General features: G+C 35.2%; 2 pseudogenes; both read left to right on the forward strand.

Moving 5' to 3' along the window:
- The first annotated feature begins 1,533 nt into the window (after positions 1–1,533).
- On the forward strand, positions 1,534–2,355 carry LOC104858615 (annotated as a pseudogene).
- Positions 2,356–3,576: 1,221 nt separating this feature from the next.
- LOC104858616 lies at positions 3,577–4,521 on the forward strand (annotated as a pseudogene).
- Positions 4,522–22,681: the final 18,160 nt, after the last annotated feature.

Below are 22,681 nucleotides of genomic sequence, written 5' to 3' on the forward strand. Positions count from 1 at the left end.
ATTTTAACATTTTTATACAATAAGATACTTCATATTTATCTTGTATATTTCCTGTTCCCATCACAGAGTAATTTCTATAAGTAATATTGACTTCTTTTTTACTTCAACATGATATTAGAATCAAAGATCTGAAAGGTAGCTGTGTTCATTGTCACTTTAGTGTCTTGAACCAAGGCTCTTTCAGGTCAGAAAGCAAGGACACCTAAATGAATACCAAACCATGTAAGCTAACATATCTATGCATACTTCTGTATGTCCCTTTCTTATCTATGCATACTTCTGTATGTCCCTTTCTTATCTATAACACACTGAACACAAGCTCACATTGATGGCTAAGTGTCACATAACGATCTCTCTAGATTTCTCTACTTGTTTAAGCTCCGATTCCAAGAATTAGAAAGATAAATAGGATTTGTCTCATTATGCAACTTCAGGTTAGGTATTTAGCAATTTCAGAATTATTAACCCGTATTTCTAAGGGAGGAAAATTATGATATAGAGTACAGTGATTATGTTATGTTAAGTTTTGGAATCTTTGACATTTTTAAGAGTACTTAAATCAGCACTTCCTCTGCTATCACTTTCAGAGGGTTCATTCATACATTTGTAACACGTTAGATCATTTTATCAGCATCTGCATTCCACCCAGATTAAGTGGAAATCCTAAATAACTTTTTATTTCTTTTGAATATGAAGGTCCATTCTTTGTGATGCAAACTTCTCTGAGTTTCGACAGATATGTTGAATAATATATGCATCATCATATTTTCTTAAAAGTAATTTTACTGGTCTAATGCATTCTGTGTGCTTTGCATATTCTTTTTTCTCCCTTTTCCAAACACTTGGAAACCACAAGTCACTTTCCTACTTGTATAATTTTATCTTTGCTGTAAGATGATATAAAATGGAGTCAGGAAACAGATATTCTTTTCAGATTGGTTTTCTTTACTTAGAAATTTACCTTAAGATTTGTTATTCTTGCGAGGCTTCAATCACTAAATATTATTTTTCCATTAAATTTATTGGTGCATTTTAGGTATACAATACAGTTACATTCATCATTGGGATCTTGTACCTTTACATTACTTATTTTGGTTCTTATTTTTTCAGCATTTCTCTGCTTTCTCTTCTTCCCTTCCACACCTATTTACAAAGACTCAGTTTTCGTGTTTTTCCTTTTCTCATATTTTTTCTTTTTCCCTTCTTACCTTTTTCCTACCCCTTTTTTTCCACTTCCCCTACTCCTTCAGAACTTTTCTTCCTGTTACACAATATCAATTATGCATTTTGATCCTTATTTTTACTTTTATATTTTCACACCAGAGAAACTATTAGGTATTTGCACATTAATTTCACTTAAAAGTATGGCTTCAGTGTACATCCATTTTTCAGAGAATGACCCATGTGCAGCTGAAAAGGATGTGTTTTCCAGTTTCTAGCCCCTGGTGGGCCCCAGTCGGGCTCAAAGTGTGGTTCCTCCAGGATGCTGGTGGTGCAGGAGGTGAGGATGCAGCTACAAGGAAAGAGCCCTGATCTGGGGCCATGAACTGGACTTTGAACTCACTGTTGCAACTTGAGGAGCACTGCCTATGCCTCAGAGAGAGCTTTGAAAGCTGCCATGGACCTCCTTCCACACCATTTGCTGTGATTTTAAACCAGCATCTGCGGACACTTCCTGTGAAGGAGAGTTTCAGGTTGGCAAGGGGAAGTCACAATTATTTTGCAGCCACATATTCCTGGGTGCATGCCACCAATGACTGTGTTCAAAAGGAAATAATGGCCTTATCAGAAAGACTGTGTGCTTATTATTAATCATGGTACTGGTGAATATGTACTGGAGAGAACTAGTAGCAGCATTCAGGTCAAGAAGACAAGAGCTGAGGGGAGAAGTAAAATCCAGGCCCAAATGGAGCAGCAGCCCACACGGCCTCCACAGGCGTCACAGCCACCTTCACCTCCACCTCCACCTCCACCTCCACCTCCCACATATTCAGAGCTCCAACAAAGCCTGCAGTTGGACCAAGACTTCTTTCTTGAAGGAGAATCCCTTGCCTGAACCTCAGCTGAATATCAAAAGAGAGCTGAGGGCTGAAGTTGACATTATTGAATAGATGAGCAGCATCAGTGGGAGCAGCTCCTCAGACTCTGAGAGCTCCCCAGGAATTGATGATGATAGCTCCAGCAGCAGAGGAGAGGACAAGGGCCTCTCCTCCATAGCCGTCACACCAGCAGCCCTACAACAGCAGTCCTGCCATTGCCAGTGGAACCGACTGGCAGCAAGGAAGCAACCAGCTCATGAACAGCCTCAGAAATAACCTGCAGTTGAGAGAGTCTGGCAGTGACAGTGATGTTTAGCACCCAGTCTTTTGAAATCCATTTCCTGGTGCATATTCACGATGAGGCACGACCACACTACTTTCACATGGAGCCCATTGCCACAAGGAGAACATCATGGATCAGCGCCTATGAGGAGTTTGAGACTTTGCAACTCTGATATCCATGTCTTTAACTTAGTGGTGAGGGGTAATTTTTCTCATGTAATTTTTGAATAATCTCCTATTGGAAAACTTAAATAGATCTATAGAAGAACTAACAGAATTGCATTTCTACTTGGTTAACATTTTAAATGAGAAACAGACAATTGTGACCTGGGCTGGGTTACTGAAACGCCTTGTCTGCACCAGGTCAGTGATAAGGTTTAAATCTCAGCAGCCATCAGTTGGCTGGTAGACCTCAAATGGTCTGCCCCAGAGAGATGAAACAGTCTTTGAGGGATAAGGAAGAAGAAGACCTCACACTGCATCATAGAAATATGTTACAGCCACTTTGCATTGTTGACATAAAGTGGTAAGGGAGTCTGTCTGACCCAGCCTGACAAACCTGGGTAGAAATAGGCTTCAGGGAGTCTATGAGTGTTAGCTTGATCGGACACCAAAGACAGTCTAGCTCACTCCCTTCGCTTACAGGAAAGGGAAGCATGTGGCTGGTTTATGTCTAGTCTTCTGTCCCAAGCCGGTGTTCCCGCCCTTGAATTTTAGTTAACAGAATCAGATTTTTATACATGGAAATTATACCATACATTAGCATTTCAAAAAGACAAAAGCACTAAATACCTCCAGCTAGAATTCAGATCCCAGCAGTCCCTAAATGTCCCTAAACAGTCCCTGAGAGAGTGAGCAGATTAAGGCAGCAGCCACTATGTTGGTGCATGTGACTTAGCTAATTTGAGGCTTTTAGCTCCATGTGGATCTGTCCTAAGTGTTCTCATTTAGTGGGTTTTAGCAGGATGAAAATAGGGTAGGAGTAGAAAAGAAACCTCTCTGAACAAAAATGAGTCAGCAGTAAATTTCCAAAAACCAAAATCTAGATAGGAGTTCTTCAAAATGAAAGAAGCATATACTTTGATAAGATCTTTCTGCTCAGGATTTTGTACCACTGTGCCTGACTCCTAGACTAGTTTGTATTTTTATATAAAACTAGAAGAAAATCACAAGATTGCCTTCTACAGTGTGCGGTTTCCAAATGAATCTGATGCTGTTGGAAACTAATCACTAATAAATGTTGCATATTGAGTGAATGTGTGGTGAGTTGTCCTATGACTGGTATGGAGCAGCCTATTTCTGTAGTTTGAGTGAATATGTCCTAAGAAATGCCTATCTACAACACATGAAGCAGGAGGTGGAGGATGGCCATGGCCAGGATGAGGACGGAGAAGTTGGTGAAAACTCAGCCTTGGCTCAAGATCCCAAGAAGCATCTGAAAAGAGTGGCATCTCCAAAGTATTGGATGATGGATAGGTTGACTGGTGTGTTTGCTCCTCATCCATCCACTGGTTCCCCATAAACTGAAGAAATGCCTGCCTCTTATCATCTTCCTGAGGAAGACACTTAAGTATGCCTTAACAGGGGGTGAAGTAAAGATTTGCATGCAGCGCTTCATTAAGATTGATGGAAAAGTTGGAACTGATATAAACTATCCTGCTGGCTTTATAGATGTCATCAGCATTGCAAAGATGGGAGAGCATTTCAGTCTGATCGACAACACCAAGGTTCACTTTCCTGTTCACAGTACTACACCTGCAGAAGCCAAGTACAAATTGTGCAAAGTAAGAAAGATCTCTGTGGGCACAAAAGGTATCCCCTCATCTGGTGACCCACAATGCGCACACCATTCGCTACCCTGATTCTCTCAACAAAGGTGAATAACACCATCCAGATTGATTTGACGTGTGGCAAGATCATGGATTTCATCAAGTTAGACACTGGTAACCTATGTATGGTAACTAGAGGCATTAACTTGGGAAAAATTGGTGTGATCACCAACAGGGAGAAGCATCCTGGCTCTTTTTATGTGGTTCATGTGAAAGACGCTAACTGCATCAGCTTTGACATCGGCTCTCCAACATTTTTGTTTTTGGCAAGGTCAAAAAGCCATGGATTTCTCTTCCTCGAGGAAAAGGAATCCACTTCACCATTGCTGAAGAGAGATAACAGGCTGGTGGCCAAACAGAGCAGTGGATGAAATGGTCTTTAGATGACATGTTGGAGAGGTCTCAATGCTTAATTAAAGAAAAGAGCATGATTTAAGAATAAAAAAAGAAATTCCTATCTACTTTGGTTTCAAGACATTAATAATAATTTTCTTTTCTCTGGTTCCTCCACTCAGAAGGTCTCTCCCTAGCTAGTGAAGGAAAACAGTCTACAAAGGACTACAAAGGAAATGGATGGTCCGTGTTGGGGGGCTTTGGTGAGAGACTCTGGTGAGCCAAAATGGAAGGAGGAGCCATCGCCTTGCAGCATACCTGCAGCACTCTGCCCCAGTGTAGGTGGTAGGCAAGTGCTAGTACTTGCGATGGGGTCTTTGCCGTCGTGAGGGCTCACTGGATTTGGCGGCAGGTAGGGACTTACTTATAATGAACTGATTGATAATTGCTTTATAATTTCATGGTAATGGTAGTTCTGGGAAAGTAGAGGTCATAATTAGAGACCTGAATTGTTGCTGGATGTAGGAATTATTTCATTGCTCTTAACTTGCTCAAATTGAAGGAGGTTCCAGGAACTTGAAATAAAACACTTATTTACCCACAGTCCCCAAGTCTTGATGTAGATAGAGCTATGGTGTTTGGCCTCTTAAGGTGTTTCCTTCTATAGGAAATAGTTGTATGTAGCACTAGTCTTAGTGAATCAAACTTTCTGAGCTTCAGCACCTCTCCCCTGTTAATTGACCTACCCAGGTTATTCTCTAGCACAGCTCTGGTTTTTGTTTAACACACAAAATTTTTCATGGTTCTGTCTCCCAGCAGAATAAGGCATTTTTTTCTTTTTGGAAATCAAGACTGAGGCTTGACAGATGACTTCATAGGCATATTCATGCCAGATAAACTGGACTTTTTCTTCCTATAGCTGTGTTTTCACTCTCTGTCCTGCTCCTTTCATCCCACTCCAAGGACCAGATCCAGGGTTCTGTAGTCTCAGTCTTCATGGATGCTTGCTCTGTTTGACCATGCAGAGCACCCTGTGATAACAAACTGAACTTTACTTGCTTGAACTCTGGTTAGTATGAGCTCCTTAATAGGAGGGGCTGTCATCGCAGGACTAGACATTCATGTGCCTATAGTCTGTGAAGGAAGCAGAAAAAATTAACCCATGAAGTAGAGGGGATAGACATAGAGAAAATATCCCAGGCATTTGGACAAAGCTGAATATATCCATGCTGAAGTTTCTAACTAAACTGTTAAATGGACTTTACTTTATACAGTGACTGGTGCACTGTGTGTCATTTAGGTGAAGTGCAAAGACTAAATCTGATATGTCTAGAGGAGCCACGGCAAGCTTTAGTAAAATGTGTTTGGGAAACATAATATAAATACAACTGAGATGCATAATGCCACTCACTATTTCTGTAGAAGAATATGCTTTTAATGTGTAGAGTGCTTCAGTGGTAGGAAAACTTGAAATACTTATTTCTCTATTTCAGGGACTGTTCAGAGGGGAGGGGGGAGTGTGTGTATATGTGTGTGTGTGTGTGATGTATTTATCACATTATTTTGAAAGAGAATTATTTGTCTTGTTTTATATATATATATATATGTGTGTGTGTGTGTGTGTGTGTGTGTGTGTGTATATTTATATATATATATATATGTGTGTGTGTGTGTGTGTGTGTGTGTGTGTGTGTGTGTGTGTGTGTGTGTGTGTGTGTGTGTGTGTGTGTGTGTACACACATTAGGTAAAGCCAAAGTGGATATTTCCATTTGGCAAAGAGTGTGGGATTTCTGAAACTCATGCCTTAAGCAGTAGATAGGAAGACATGACCAAATGACATGTTATGAAATGTATGTTTTATTTGCTCTGTTATTTCTGTCTTGAGTTTATTGTCTCATTTAATGATTTTTAAAATCTTGTGCTCAAAATTCATTTTGCATGTTATGAAGTAGACATGCAATTATGGATAATATTTATATGCATTGTGCATAATATTTGTGGTACAGTATTTTATTGTTTATGCTCTAAGAGATTACTATGTTTAAATAAAAATGAAAGTTAGCAATACAAAAGAATGTGTATTCTGATTTTGTGCAGTGGAACACTCTGTAGACTTCTTTTAAGTCTATTTGTTCAAAAGCTTGGCCCTGTTCTAGTATTCTGTTTTGGATTATTTGTCTATTTGTGACAGTGCAGTATTGAGGTCTCCCACTACAACTGAATTAGTGCTTATTTGGTTTTTCCTGTCCCTTATTTGTTTTGTATAGTTGGGGGCATTAGTATTTGGTGCATATATTTATGATTACCATCTCTTCCTCTTGGATTGTTCCTTTTACAAGGATGTAGTAACTTTCTTTGTCTCTCTTAATTAATTTTGGTTTGAAATTTACTTTGTCTACAGTTAAGATATATGCCCCTGTTTATTTTAAGGGTTCCTGTCACATGGAGAACTGTTTTCCATCCTTTTACTTTCAGTCTATGAGTTTCCTTTTAAGCAAGGTGTGTTTCCTATATATGGCATATTGTCGGATTTTGCTTCTTAATACATTCTGCCAGTCTATCTCTTTTGATTAGTGAATTGAGGCCATTAATATTAATGGTTATAACTGATAGGTATTGACTTACCATCATAGTGTTATTTTCCTAAATACTAAATGCTATTCTAAGAATACCTATTCCATTATATGAAAAGACCCCAGTTTGTTTATGCATTCGCTTATTAAATGATGTCAGAATTTTTTCAGGCTTAGATTTATAAACAAAAAATCAAAAATTTTCACATATATGCATTTGAGTAGATGCAAGTTTGCAAATCAGTTAAATAAATATCTAGTAGCTAAATTTCTAGATTGCATGATAAATCAATGTCTTCTTTCTAATAAATGGCTAAATTAACCTCCAAATAGGTTGTGCTGTTTCATATATCCACCAAATAAGGATGAATTTCTATTGCTCTAAATATTCCTCAGCACTTTACATTGTTATTTTACAGTTCTGGTGTTCTAGTAGTTGTATGGTAATATCTGCTGTTGTTTTAATTTGCTTTATTTCTAATTTCAGATGCTTTTGTCCATCTGTTTTCATGATTATAGTCATATGTTAAGATCTTTCGCTCACTTAGAAAAGTTAAGTGACTTCCATTCATACTGCCATTTGTTAAAAGCACATTGACTGCTTTGATTGCAAGCCCTTGGTCAGAAATGGGTCCATGAAAGTTTATTGAGTGTATGAATTATTATCTAAAAAGAAAATTTGTTAATGATTCAGTGATGGGGAGGGGAGGCTCCTGGTCACATAAGTACCCTCTGCCAGCAAATATTAAATATCTAGATTCACAGAGACAAAACAGGTATTTAGTAGAAGCATATTGTTTCTACAAATTAGTAACTGTAAGCCATTTTCTTTTCAGGTCATAGGAAAAGACTAGGAGATATAAATCCAAGTTCCTAGCTACACGCCAACCCTCCAAACATGCCTCTCTAAAAATAACTCTTTAGTCTTCTGTGCTCAGTCCTAAAAACCTTTAAATTTTTAATTTCAATTAGACTTTTAAGATAAAATAGTTTCATGTTTTTATTTTCTTTTTCATGTCAATCTAGATTATTTATCTTGTACTTCAATATTTTAAAAGTAATGTTTCTGATATTGAAAGACAATTACTTTTTCTTGTATCTCAGTTTTGGCTAACTTATTTTATATTGTCTGTTTTGTTTTACTTTTGTTGATTTCTTTTCCTTTACTTCATCATTTTGTATTAGTTATACATTTAATATACTAAAATTGGTAGGTAATTTAATATTATAGAGAAGACAAAGTTCTTTGAAAGGGTTTTGTTTTGTTTTTCTTGTAGCTAATAGAGGTCTGGAATTTCCCACAGACTATGCTTCCTTCTTTGTTTTGTCTTTCTTGTTTGTTTTCAATTCATCTTTAAACTTAAATGCATAAATTACAGCTAGAAATGTTTTCCTGAAACACTAAATTCTTGCTCACTTCAGACTGATGAGAAAATGTTGCTTGGATTCTTGGTTTCTTATTTCATTTATAATAACAATAATAAACTCATTAAGAAGAAAAGTAGGATCAAATGTTGGTTTAACTCGCTAATCGTTTTCTTTTTACAAGAATCTGGTGCCACAAGTCTTTACTGCAGTTTTTTTTTCAAATTCCTTTAAATAGTAGATTTTATACTTTTTCTAGCTTTCTGAGATGTTCTTTCTTAACTGAATGCTGTGAAATATAGGCTTCCTTTTCCTGAAACTTAGGTATACTAGGAAGAATTTCGGTGATGAGAAGAATTATGTTTACTGCTGCACAGCATTGGCTTCTGAAATTCTTTGAATACTGTAAATTTATTTAATTGATAGTGAAATTTGAATGTTTCCCCAATGATTTACCTTTCCAGTTTTGTTGTTGTTCCATGATAATCAACTTACATTATATCTCTTATTTCTACTTTACTTTCAGGTTCCAATGACTCTCACATTTTCATTTTTGTATTCCATTTTAAACTAACTCCCCTCATAATCCAGCATGTTTCTCTATATTGAATCAAATTGTAGACACCAACCTACTGCTACACATTTGTTTCTCTTTCTTTTATGTGTGTTTTAATTTATTATTATCCGATGCATGTTATTTCTAGAATGTTGAAAATCTAAATCTGATACAACTGATGAATGTTGACTTTTTCTTCAAAACGCCATGAGATTTGCTTAATTTGATGTTCTTAAGACACATAATTGTGAGCATGTTAAGAACTGTGTTTCAGCCCCTCACTAACTATGGACAATAACTTGAGTCACTAATTTTGGACATTTTATTGCTATTTTATGTAAGCCTTTAATTTTACTGAGAAAAAAAAAAAAAGAACAGTGACTCCTTAATCTAACGGCTTTAAACTCTACCATCTGTGGTGAATGATTATCCAGAATTCTGTTACTAGTTCTGCCATTATACAATTTGCAATGTTCTATGTGAAATATGATGGGAAAATGAAAAAAAAATTGTTTGAATGTCCCTGAATGAATGATGCTTGAATAGGTACAATAAGCCAAAAACTTATTATTCTAGGGAGAAACTTTCTCTTATTTTATTTATAGAATATCGTGTTTTGATAAGTTGAGGAAAACCTGAATGTATGAACTTCCTGTGTAATGTAACATATGCCTTCCTGTAGATGAGTCTACAATTTCATTTATCTTCTCTTTCCATTATTTGCACACATTTATTAGAAAATACATATAAATAAGTTCTGTATACCTAAAATGTACCAATAAACTCAGCTAAAAAAAGAAAATACATATAAATAAGTTCAAGGTGAGTAGTGCTTTGCAGTCCCCTATCATCCCTCAGGACATGGAAGGAAAACACAGCAATGCAATCGTGACTGTCAGGAGTCCTTTCAGATACTAATAGAGGATGACACACAAAGTCAGGGGCAGTGCTAGGCTTCTGTTTAGTCCCACGGATTTGATAGGACACAGAAATGGGAGGAGACTCAAAGCTGTTTCTTCAATAATTTCTCCTGTGCACATGTATGTACTTCTGCAATAAAATAGAAAGATTTCACACATGAAATAGTGTAGCACTTTTTATTAAACATTTCATGACAAGTAAATATTTCAGAAGAGAATTGTATTTAAGTATTTAGTCCCATTTAAGCATTTCAATGAGATAATTGATTCTAATATAATAAATTATGATGACAGATTTAGGAACTTATTTCTTAGATACTTTAGCTAACTAAAGACTCATACAAAGAAGTTAATATTCCTTGAAGTTGGCGCTATGCCAGATACATTTCATACATTATGTTTCACTTGTGTGCACACTTTTTAAAAATATTGACTTCAAGATTTGAAGATGTAAAAATTATGTTATGGAAAATATGAACAGGGAAAATTAGATTTAAATTTAATTTGGAAAAATATGTGCTTTTTCAACTTGCCGATTGTCACAAAAATTCCCATATTTGACAATTACATTTAAATTATTATAAGAAATTTGAAATGAATAGGAGAGAAGAGACCTCATATGTACTTAACAATGGTCAAACTTTTACAAAATATGAGACAATGCGTCAGAGAACCCTATCCTTAGAGTTAGCAATCTGTGTATGTTAATCTCTTTGGTTATGTTTCATTCCATTTATATAAATTAGGAAATAAAAGAAACTTAAAATTGGTAAAATAAAATTGCAAAGTAAATCCTATAAAGCAATGACCAGAGAGTTAATCAAATATATTTACTCAATAAATATTATTATAGGAACCAAATATTAGGCACAATACCTTGTTTGTAATAAGTACTTAATTTACCACTAGTTGCAAGTATTTGTAGTTAGTTTGAAGTTTGAATTGCTTGATGCCTTTTTGCTCTGTAGATTTTCCAGAAAAGGAATGCATTAACTATTTTGATAATTGTTGGCTCAGTTTATCTTAACTGTCAACTTGATCGGATAAACAGATATTAATAAAGCAGAGTTCCGGGATTGGCTGATTGGTTCAAAGTTAGGTACTATACTCTGGCTCTTTCCTCTCTGATATTTTCTGACTGTCTTGGCTTTCCTGACACCGTGATTTGATCACACCCTTCAGCCATGAATGTCCAGCATTGGATCCAGCCAACAAAAACTGAGCTTTCTAAAACAATGAGCCAAATTAATTCTCTCTTTTATTCTAGTTGTAGGCATTAGGTATTGTGTCTAAGTGGGAAAAAAGTAATACAAGTGTTAAAAATATTAAGTGTTAAAAATTCATAAAATAAAATGACATAAAATAAAATTTATATTTTATATAAATATCTGAACCTCTTAATGACCATTGTTAAATCCATTCATTCATCTGTTTGTATGAAAATACTTGTTACATACCAATTCTTTCTCAAAAAATATTTGTGACATTAGGAAAAGACAAAAATACACTTTTAAACTAGATGATGGCTCTTTAAAAATATGTCCAAATATTAATCCCTGGAATCTGTGAATGTTGCTAATTTATAAAGCAGGAAAATAACACAAATTGTAACAGCTCGCTTAGGAGATGTGATTGAGTTAAAGAGTTTAAGGTAAGAGAGAAGATTACCTGGCATATGTGAGTGGTACAGAAGTAGTCAGATGTATCCATATTGGAGGAAGGCAGAGAAAGATTTCACCGACAGGATAATGGACAGGAAGAAGCAGAGATGTTTGAAGGTACTGACCTTGCAGACTAGAGAAAGAGGTTGAATAATGCTGGCACACATGAACTATCTAGAAAAGTCAAGGGAATTATTTTCTCCTAGGACCAGCAGAGGCAGAGTAGCCTTGCAGACGCCTCTAGTTTAGTCACGTCATACTTATAGCCAACTTCTGGCTTGCAGAATTGTGATAAATATGTTTCTGTCATTTTAACTATCACATTGCTGACAATTGGTAACATCCACTGGAAATGAGTACAAATGCATTACCCATCAAGCATTTATAAGGTAGCTAAATGTTCATCAAGATTAATTATGTTTTAATGTTATGTGTAGTATATTTTGTAACTGATTTGGAACTACAACCTTCAAAAAATTTATATAAATTTATTTTTGTTGTGACTAAAGACCATATGAAACCTACCTATGCAATGAAGGCAAATTTGATTTAACGAGATCTATTTATCATTTATTTCTGTGTTTATCAATCATATATTCTCTATCAACAGATAAAATCTGTCTGTATAGATGCTTAGTTTTTACTTACTAATTTAATTGCAACTTCATAATTAAGATAAATAGGGCCGGGGATTTAGCTCAGCGGTTCGGTGGCCTGCCTCTCAAGGGCAAGGACCCAAGTTCGATCCCCGGTACCAAAAACAAAAACAAAACAAAAACGAAACATAATTAAGATAAATCAAACAAATATAATGATCAAATTAATACTAATATATCTCTTTATTTTCAAAAGTAATGTAAAACATCAAAAAATATTGTAAGGCCATCACACACTCTTACTGAGTTATTAAAGCAATGTAACTACGAAATCATTTGCAGTAATTGGAGAAGTTAAGAGAATCAGCAGGGCACACATAGCCCAGGAAACTTCAGTTATTCAAAGAGTTAGACAGGAGGTTAAAAGTGCTTCTGGTGCCTCTTTGTAAACTAAATGCTCAGTTGTTGCATAGAGAGTTAAAACTTTCTGGATATTCATAACAATAACTGGCAACTATAGCAAGTTCTGAGAGCCATTAATGAACTGCATCAGAAGATATTTCCTTTTACTCTGGTCTTAGATGGCAGCCTCATCACCTGCAAAATCAGTTCTCTGGGTCTCTGACCACATAGTTTTTATAAGAAAAATGCAAACCTTCAGTTAAATATTAAATCCTGCATATCAGGCCTATGCAAAGTGGCCTCCACTCTACCAACTGAAACTGAATAACTGGGTTTCCAGGGATGCTTCTTTCTTTTTCTAAAACAAAGTATAAAGTTTATGCAGTATATTATGTCTTCATGGAATGCAGATTTAATTTTAGCTTCAATTTTCAGTGTCATTTATTCTTTGCCGATTATGTACTAAACAGCAAACTGCTACAACATCCTGAATTAAATTCATTATAAAATAATAACATTAACACAGTATAAAATAAACAATATTGAAGTAAAATCAATGAAAAGGTTAGTGCTTGCTTGGATAAGAAAAGAAAGATATTGAAGACAAAGAAATAATTCCACTTCATATTAGTATACTGGATACCTGTCACAGTATATTTGTTAGGACCCATAGAATGTACAAATCCAAGACAAATATATTTAAATTCTAATGATGTGTTAGTGAATCTTTATTAATTGTAACAAGTGTCAAATCCACTCGTGGTGGGAGACGTTGTCCACAGGGTACAGTTTGTCCTCTTTACCTGCAGGTTCTGCATTCTTGGATTCAACCAGACATGGATCTAGAACATTTTTAAAAGTTTTGTCCATATGGTAAAATGTGCAAATTTGTCTTTTTTTAATTTCTTACATATTGCAGAGTAAGGACGATTTTCATAGCATTGCATTGTATTTGGTATAAGAAGTAATACAGTAATGGTTGAAAATATATAGGAAGATTTGTTTATAATATTTGCAGATGCTGACACTTTCTGTAAGGAAAAGGGGAATCCTAGATTTTGGTGTCTATAAGCGTTTGAACAAATTTCTCATCTGTAATAACTATATGCACAAATGTTATACTTTCTGCCTCATTTTTCTGTGAAGCTAAAACTGCTCAAAAGCAAAGTTGACTAATTAAATATGTGACATTCTTTTGATGAAGAGAATGTCATATAGTTTTAATGTAGTAAACAACATGTATTTCTGCTGACTTACATGGCAACAGTTATTGAAACAAAGTGATCCAGGGAGTACCTCCAGCACTGAAAGAGTCTAGGAGATGATGTTGAAAGGTCGGGCAGTGGTAATATCCTCCACTTCAGAAATGGAATGATGATTAGTAGAATAATGGAGACTATAGGAATTAAACATATAAATTCTCTAACACACTACCTATAATCTCTTGATAAGTAAGAAACAGGGATAAAAATAAAATTAGTCAGTTAAAATTTTACATAATAATTATGAAGAATGACACACAAAAAATTAAAAACAGATGAGAGAAGGGCATATTTAAAGTAATGACAGATTAAGTAATTATTCTTTAATAGCATCCAGTCTGCATAAGTTCTCTTGAATGCATGCTAGCTAAGTAGTACCCTATTTATTATTGGATTTATATTTCATAAATACTGCTATTTTATACTCATTTTATAATTTGTGAAAATTCAAGAAAGAAAGAAAAGAGCAGCAGCAGTGTTAAGGATCGGCATCAATATCCACCACCACCAATGCATCGAAAATACACATTATCATTCCTTAGTCCTGATCGGCTCAAACAGAATGTGCATTTAAAGTTTTTGGGTTATCTCTTGTATGTAAATGTTTTAGAAGACCTGCCTATAGTGTCAAGAATTTTCTTATATTTCAATAAAGATTCAATTCACTCTGTTAGCTTCCAAATTGTTGTGTATGTTGTGTAGATGGTAAATAGAACCACGAAGAGATCACCGTGCAAGATGTCAAGCCTGAAATAAGGGCCATGCCTTTCACATACTTTTCCAGCACATGGACCATGACAGAAGAAGTTCAATAAACATTAAGGTGATTCTTCCATCTTAACTTTGAGGGATTCAGGATTGAAGAGACAATTGCCTCAAAAAGTTCTTTGAGCGTGATTTGTCTTCCATGGTCTCTGGTGGAAGGAATTCAAAATTATTAATGCACATTTTTAAATGATTAAAATAGCTCTTAAATAATTCTCTCAGATATATAAAATGTATTTAAAATATTCTGATGTAGGCCCACTGTAATAATTTTATGCTTTTCAGCATTTACTAAAAGGACGATAAAATTCAGTTTCTGTGGTCACGGAAATGAAATGCTTGCTTTAGTGCTTCAATGAATAACACATCTCCTGGGCTTTCCATTCTTTTAGGTCCTGTACTAAAGAATGGCAGTAGATAACCATTATGTCTCAAATTTAAAAAAAAAGAAAATAATATAACCTGCAATTTATTTTGAATTTTAAATGTGATAATTGAAATATGTATCTGCGATGTGTTGGCTGAAGCAATTAGAGGTAGATAAGAAAAGTAATTTTAGAATTAATTGTTTGAGGCCTCAATGTTCTGCGTGGCTGTAGTTGTGCTATATTTATATTTCTGATAGTTACAAAGAGTATTGTTATGTGAATATTGGTAAAATTATATTGATTCTATACACAGGTTATGCTTAATAACAGCCTATCAGCTTCTTTACATTGTGTACATTCGGCCCTGAAAATAATCATTTAAGATTGAAATCTTAAAATACCCATAAAATTGATTGAGTTTCTTAAACCGACACAGTGAGCTCATTGCATTGCTAATTTGAATATAATGTTTTACTGTGTGACACACTTTACTTATCTTTGCTCTTCCTTGGATTTGAAACAATAGAACTTTCTAAATTCAAAACAGCTATAATGTTTAAAACTCTGAAACCACACATTTATAAAAAGTTACTGTAAAAATTAGTCTGTGGACTGGAAATGATTGGAAGTTATCAAAGTCATATGTACAAATTACTTTCATTTTCTAATACATTTACAAATCCATTAATGCTACTTAGTTATACGTTTTCTCAAATTTAATTGGCATTTTAAAAATAATTGTCTCTGAATATTCAAATATTATTTGTGTAAATATACATAGGATATTCTTTAATATTTGAATATTTTGATGTAGGTAAAATACACGAAAAACTGAAAGCTAGCACATGAGTAGTTTAATGAAACAAGATGAAACTCATCTTATTCACATGGTCTCTAGTTTGTATCTGGTTCCTCTAATTTTTCAGGCTCATCACTATAAATCCATTGAGACACACTGATTCTTACATTAATACGTGAATTAAATATCCATTCCACAGATGTTGGACAGGTAGTACTGTCTAAAGACCACTTGCCATTACTGGAGTGTTACTTTTACCCATGAGTTTAGAGTTCCCATTGCTTGGCTACTGTTTTGTTCAGTGTCAAATCAGCTGCTATACAGGAGTCACATGTAAAATAGATTTCTCTTAAATTGGATGGAACCAGGAGGCTAAATTGTTGCATAAAACAGTGCTGAGTAATAGATACATCATTTTGAACGGTGTATAAGTGCCATCTGGCATACTCTACCCACCTCTGTTTAAATCTTTTTCTTTTTTCTTACATTTTTCTGCAAATATTTTCTCAACTTAGTGCTATGGGCATTGAAGAAACAATGTTTGTTGTTGCTCTTGCAGGGTCTCCTCTGTGTCGTAGGCCTCTGTGTTCTAGATATCAGTAGCAAAAGTTATGACAACATAAAGTCTACTGACTTTGTCAAATATCAACTGAGGAGCACTCCTCTCTGTACAAAATTGTTTAAGAACAATATGTGTTTAATTGTCTAGCATTTAATAGTTTTCTTTTCTTCAACTACTGCTAATACCCCTTTTTGAAAGCCCATATTAATGAACTGTTTGTGTCTTGGTGGTTCAGCCATAGTTTCAGGCAGAGAAGGTAAGACTGTATTTCCAAAATTAAATGAGATAAATTGAAGAATTTAATACATATAAATGAAATATATTCAGTGGACTCGATTTATGAATTAAATTCTTTCACCAGGGCTGGTTGTAACTCAAGTTGGTCAATTGAAGGCTCAGGTTCCTCTATACAACCTTCAAAGTCTCTCTCCTATCTATAGACCGGACTCAGTGTCCTTAGAGAGACACTAGCCCAGGATTTCTCAATTAACCCAACATGGGAAAGCATGTTGTAATGTTCCTTCCAGAACTCTTTAAGGGTTAAATCTGTGACTGAGACCATCTGAAAGCACAAGTGGCTGGCATTCAGGTTAAAATTGAAATTCCATATCATACTGGTTGTAACTGGAGGAGCCACTGTATATTTCAATATGCTCTGTGTGCATCTTTTTACAAACATTCAGGCCAAAGTTTCTTTCTAAAGTTTTATGGTATATGAATAATGTCAATCTTTAATAAATGCAATTAACATTGAGTGTATATAACATATATGTCACATAATTTTCCTTCATCTTTGAAAGTTCACCAAGAAATATTTCCATCATGCAATGGAAAGCTACTCATTCATATTATAATGACATAGTAAATATTATTTGATGAAAGTGTAAAATGACCAATATGTTAGTTATTTCCTATCACTGTGATAAAATAGCCAAAATCTGAAACTTAAAGGAGGAGAGTTTATTCTGGCTCAGGATTTTAAAGAGTTCAGCTGAAAGTTGTGTGACTCCAAGGCAGAAATGCCATGGCAAAATGACAGTTGAGGAAATGTACTTATTTCAGGATTGCTAGGAAATGCAGAGAGAAAGGAGAAATTTGGGACATGAATAAATCATTTGAGATAATGCCCTTAGTGACTCCCAAATCCCACATTCTACCTTCACATTTAGCTTTGAACTTATCCCTGAGTTAATCAGCTGATGAATATAGCACCTATATAACCCAGTCACTTTCCAAAAGCCCCATGTTTACATACATAAGATTTGGGGAAGAGCATTTTAGATCCAAACCAAAACATTACTTTCCTCATCTCCCAAATGCTCCCATCCATCTCATTATACATAGTTGGCTTAGTTCATTTCTAAAAATTTCCAGTCTTAGTATTTCCAATTTGCTAAAAAGTCAAAGTTCAAAGTATCCTCTGAACCTCACGACAAACTCTTAGGAGTGAAACTCCATTAAAGTCAACAAGAAAATTAAATATACTTCCAACACACATTAGACCAGAAAAACATCCCCATGCTTAAAGGGATGAAAATAGCATATTCTAAACAGAAGTGCAATTATTAGTTCTGTATCTCTACATCCAACATACAAGGTGTGTGTGAGTGAGACCTGGAAGTCTATAGACATGGGAAGCCCCTCCCCTATGATCCTACTGGTAGCAAACTCCAGGCCCTCGCTATTGGATTGGCTCCACTCATTGTCTATTGTTTGCATTAGGACACATTCCACATTCACAACTTTCTGGGCTTTGCACTGCACCTTTATCTTCACTCTCGCAGTTTAAAGCCTTGAATGCCAGAATATAACATGCAGTGTCTCCAGTCTATTTTTCAACAGAGTTCTTTTACCCAAATGAAAACTCCTGAGCTTGCATTCGATCAGCATTGTAGTCTTTTGAGTTCTGAGGAGAATTGTTCATCTTATAGCTCTTCTTATAGCATGCCAAGGCTTCTCTAGCCTGCATCTCTAACGTTTTTAAGATTCCCCCTGTGAACCGGTTCCAAAGGCTTCTGAACAACGCGATAGGGAGTAATCAGAGCAGGCAGTCCACTTCTCTGCTAGCAATTTTCTGCATTTGTTGTGTTTCTATTAAAAATATGTGATACCTACAAACTTAAAAAAGTGATTTTTGACTTAGATTCAGAGGGTTCAAGCTAGGGTTGACTGGCTTCAAGACAGACACGGCATTGTAGAATAGCACGGTGGTGGGAACCTGCTTATTTCATGGCAGCCAGGAAGCAGAGGGAAAGGAGAGCAGCAGGGGAAAAGGAAGTAACTTCAAGATTATGCTTCCAACGACCTACCTCCTCTGACAGGGTCCTACTTTCCAGCAGCACATTTATCTAAGAACTTATTAATTCAATGATCCCATGAACAACCAACCAAAAGCTCTGCTTCTGAATACAAGTGACTTTGGGGTGACAACTGAAATCCAAGCCATATCAACTAATGAAGACCTACAGCAGATGATGTACCGGTACAGTTGAAAAACGTCCCTTCAAGTATAAAATCATGATCTCAAACCTTGAAGAATAGTTTCATAAAGATGCTAATTAACATTAATTAAAAATAAAATTCAACGTGTTCAGATTTTTTCATACAATATTTTTTTTTCTGTTTTTTATCTTTGTTAAGTTTCTTGGTACATTTAAGGTATACAATGCAGTTACATTCATCGCTGGGATCTTATGTCTTTACATGACATATTGGTTATTATTTTTTCCCATTTCCCTATCCTCCCTTTCCCCCTCCACCTTTCTTTGTTTACAAGACTTTGTTTACATGTTTCACATTTTCACATATTTTTTCTTTTCACTTTTTACCTTTCCCCTATGCCTCCCACTTCCTCTACTTTTGGACCTTTTCTTTCTATTACACAATAACAATTATACATTTTGATCCTTATTTACACTTTGTTTTTCACACTAGAAAAACTATTCAGTGTATACACACATGTGAATTATTAATTTCACTTCAGAGTATAGCCTCAATGTGCATCCACCTAGGTATAAATATCTCTAGTTTATCATTCTTTATGGCTGAGTAGTATTCCATCTTATTAAAAAAAGACCACATATTTTTATCTAGTTTCCAGTTGATGAACATTTGGGTTGTTTCCAAATTTTAGCTACTACAAACTGTGCCACTATAAACATGGTTGAGCAAATATTCTTTTAATTCTTTTGGGAAGATACAACCATAGTAATAGCTGGGTAAAATGAGGCCTCTAATTCTAGCTTTGTGTTGTATCTCCATATTGACTTCCACAGTGGTTGCACAAGTGTACACTCCCGCCAACAATGGAGAAGAGTTCCTTTCTCCCCACAACCCTGTCAACATTTGTTATTGGTTGATTTCTTGATAGCACCAATTCTTTGTGGGGTGAGGTAGAATCTCAGTGTTTTCATCTGCATGTCTTGAATGACCAGTGATGTTGAACATTTTTTCATTTATTTTCTGCTTTTAATTCCTTGTCTGAGAAATTTCTGTTAATTTCAGATGCCCATTTTTGAATTGGGTTTTTATATTTGAGAAGTCTGATTTTTTTTTTTTTAGTCCTTTATATATTCTGGATAGTAAAGTTTTGTCTGGGGAACAGCTGTTAAAAAAATTTTCCCAATAAGTGGGTTGGCTCTTAGCTCTGCTTGTGATTTCTCTGGCAGTGTAGGAACTTTTTAAAAAGATGAGAGCCCAACTGTTGATTCTTTGTGCTAGTTCCAGTGCTACTGAGTATTTGTTCATAAAGTCTTTTCTTAATCAAATATCTTCAACAGTTCTACCTAACTTATCTTACAGAAAATTTAGTGTTTCTGTTTTAATATTTATATCTTGAATCCACTTGGATATTAATTTAGTGCATGGTGAAAGATAAGGGTCTAGTTTTAATAGTTGGCAAGTTGAAATCCAGTTTTCTAGCACCATTTATTGAAGAAGCTATCTTTTCTCTAGTAAGGGTGTTTAGCATCTTTTTCAAAGATAAGTTAGCTGAATCTGTCAGGAGTTATTTCTGCATCTTCCAATGTATTCTATTGAACCTTGGCTCTGTTGATTTGACAATACCATGCTGTTTTTAGCATAGTGGCTTTGTAGTGTAATTTCAAGTTGGGGATTGTGATACCCCTTGCCATGTCTCTGTTGCCTAGAATGGTTTTTGCTATTTTTTCCAAATGAATTTTGGATTGTTTTCTCTATTTCTGTGAAATATACTGTTGAATTTTCTATTGGGATTGCATTGAATCTTCATAGCAGTTTTGGGAGTATGGCCATTTTTATAACATTAGTTCTGCCTACACAAGAGTAAGGGATGTCTTTCCATTTTCTGAAATCCTCTTCAATCTCTTTTTTCACTGTGCTGTAGTTCTCAATGTAGAGGCCTTTTGTCTCCTTCATTAAATTGATTCATAGATATTTCATTTTTTGGATGCTATTAACCTCACTACTCTTTTAAATCTCTTTTCCATACTATATTCTTTGAAGGAAGCCACTATGGGAAGCCTAAACCAAAGGAGTTGGTTGTTACATGCTTCAATTTGCATGAATCATCTATGTAATTAATATGGAATTCTGCAAGAAAATTTTTTTCTCTTCTAGCCTGTTTATTAATTTACTAATTATTTTTACATGTTTGAGCATATGAATGGTTAATTTGCATTTTTATTTTGTGTCTTTCCAAATTGTAGAATGGCAGTTTATCCTGAAATTATATTATTATAGTGCTTTTTGGGAAAAAAAAACATGTCTTTTAACTTGCTCAACAGTTTTCTTATTTTATGATTGGTATGGTGGTTTAGAAACACTTTCTATGTAGGAGTTTAAATTGGAAGTGCATGTTCATATGTTAATGAAGAAACACACACACACACACACACACACACACACACAGCATTTGCATCCCTCTTAGTTCAGCCATATGTATGTTACTTTACCAGCCCTGAATGATCAGGATTCTTTGGGATTCTCTTCTCAAAGCAATATCTTTAAAAGGAATTTGCCTTTTTACATCCTTCAGACTTCCACAGGTGTGTGTGTGTTTGTGTGTGTGTGTGTGTGTGTGTGTGTCTACTACTATTTCCTAAGATGCCATCAAGGCACCTTTCCTATTGTCCTAATACAAAACACTTGGATTCTTTTTAATGCTACTCTTTCACCAACCTTGCTTCCCTTGGTCCCTATTTTGCAGATACTTAATTTCCCACCATGTTATAAATTCTTCTTCCTTTTTTTTTCTCTCATTGAGTTTATTGGTACATTTTAGGTATACAGTACAGTTACATTCATTATTGGGATCTTGTACCTTCACATGACAGGTCTTGATCCTCAGTTTTTTCCCCTTGTTCCTGCCCTCCCTTCAGCCTCTCCTTCAATTTCTTGTTAAATCATTAGGCTTCATTGTTTGCTTCTGATTCTCATTGCTAATCCAGTTAAAGCAGTCAGCAGTACCCATGACACTGTCTGAACACTTTGGAGCCTTGAAATTACCAGCCTTAGATTGGTCTTCCACCTATAAATTCAACATCACACAGTCTTAGGAAATGGACATCATGTAGCCAAATTCTTCATGAAAATTACATACACATGGCCCCTAATCAATATCCCAATACAGTCCTTGTCCCTGTCAGAAAATTGATGATCCTTGGCTTCCTATTTGTATTCATACCAACATTTTTATTTTGATTAGAATTGCTTATAAGACTATGCTTACAGCATTCTAGGGCTTTCCTAGCCTATATCTCCTAACTTTTCCAAACTTTTCCTGAAAACCAGTTCCAAAGACTTTCAAAGCACATGGTCGAGTTATAACAGTTTCCCAATTTTGTATACTAATCACTTTTTCCAATATTGGAACAAAATATCCAACATCTAACATTTAAAGAATTAGAAGTTTAAGGTGACTCATTGTTTTGTGTGATTCAGTCCATGACTGACCAGCTTCAAGGCAGGAACACTATGGCAGAAGGGCATGGCAGAGGAAGCACCTGCATGAAAGAGTTTGAAAAGGGAGGGACAAGAGACAACAACAAACACTTTTTACTCATGTCTCTACCAACCCATCATCAACCGAGCCCCAAATTGCAACAGTACATTCATCTATGAACCCATCACGTAGTATATCGTACCCATGATTTCAATATTTTCCAGTAGTCCCATCTTGGTATTCATTAGATTTTTGTGATATTTGAAACCTAAACCACAAGAGTTATATCCTCTTCAGTTGTTAGGAAACAAGGAAATTGATAAAATCTCTGTAATTACAAGCAGGAACATTTCTTTTTCCTCATTGAATTATCGGTATATTGAATTATCCACTACAGCTACATTCATTATTGGGATCTTCTAGCTGTACGTGACAGGTCTTAAGATCC

The sequence above is a fragment of the Fukomys damarensis genome, unplaced genomic scaffold (genome assembly GCF_012274545.1).
Source record: "Fukomys damarensis isolate Sample0158 unplaced genomic scaffold, DMR_v1.0_HiC HiC_scaffold_38, whole genome shotgun sequence".
Lineage (NCBI taxonomy): Eukaryota > Metazoa > Chordata > Mammalia > Rodentia > Bathyergidae > Fukomys > Fukomys damarensis.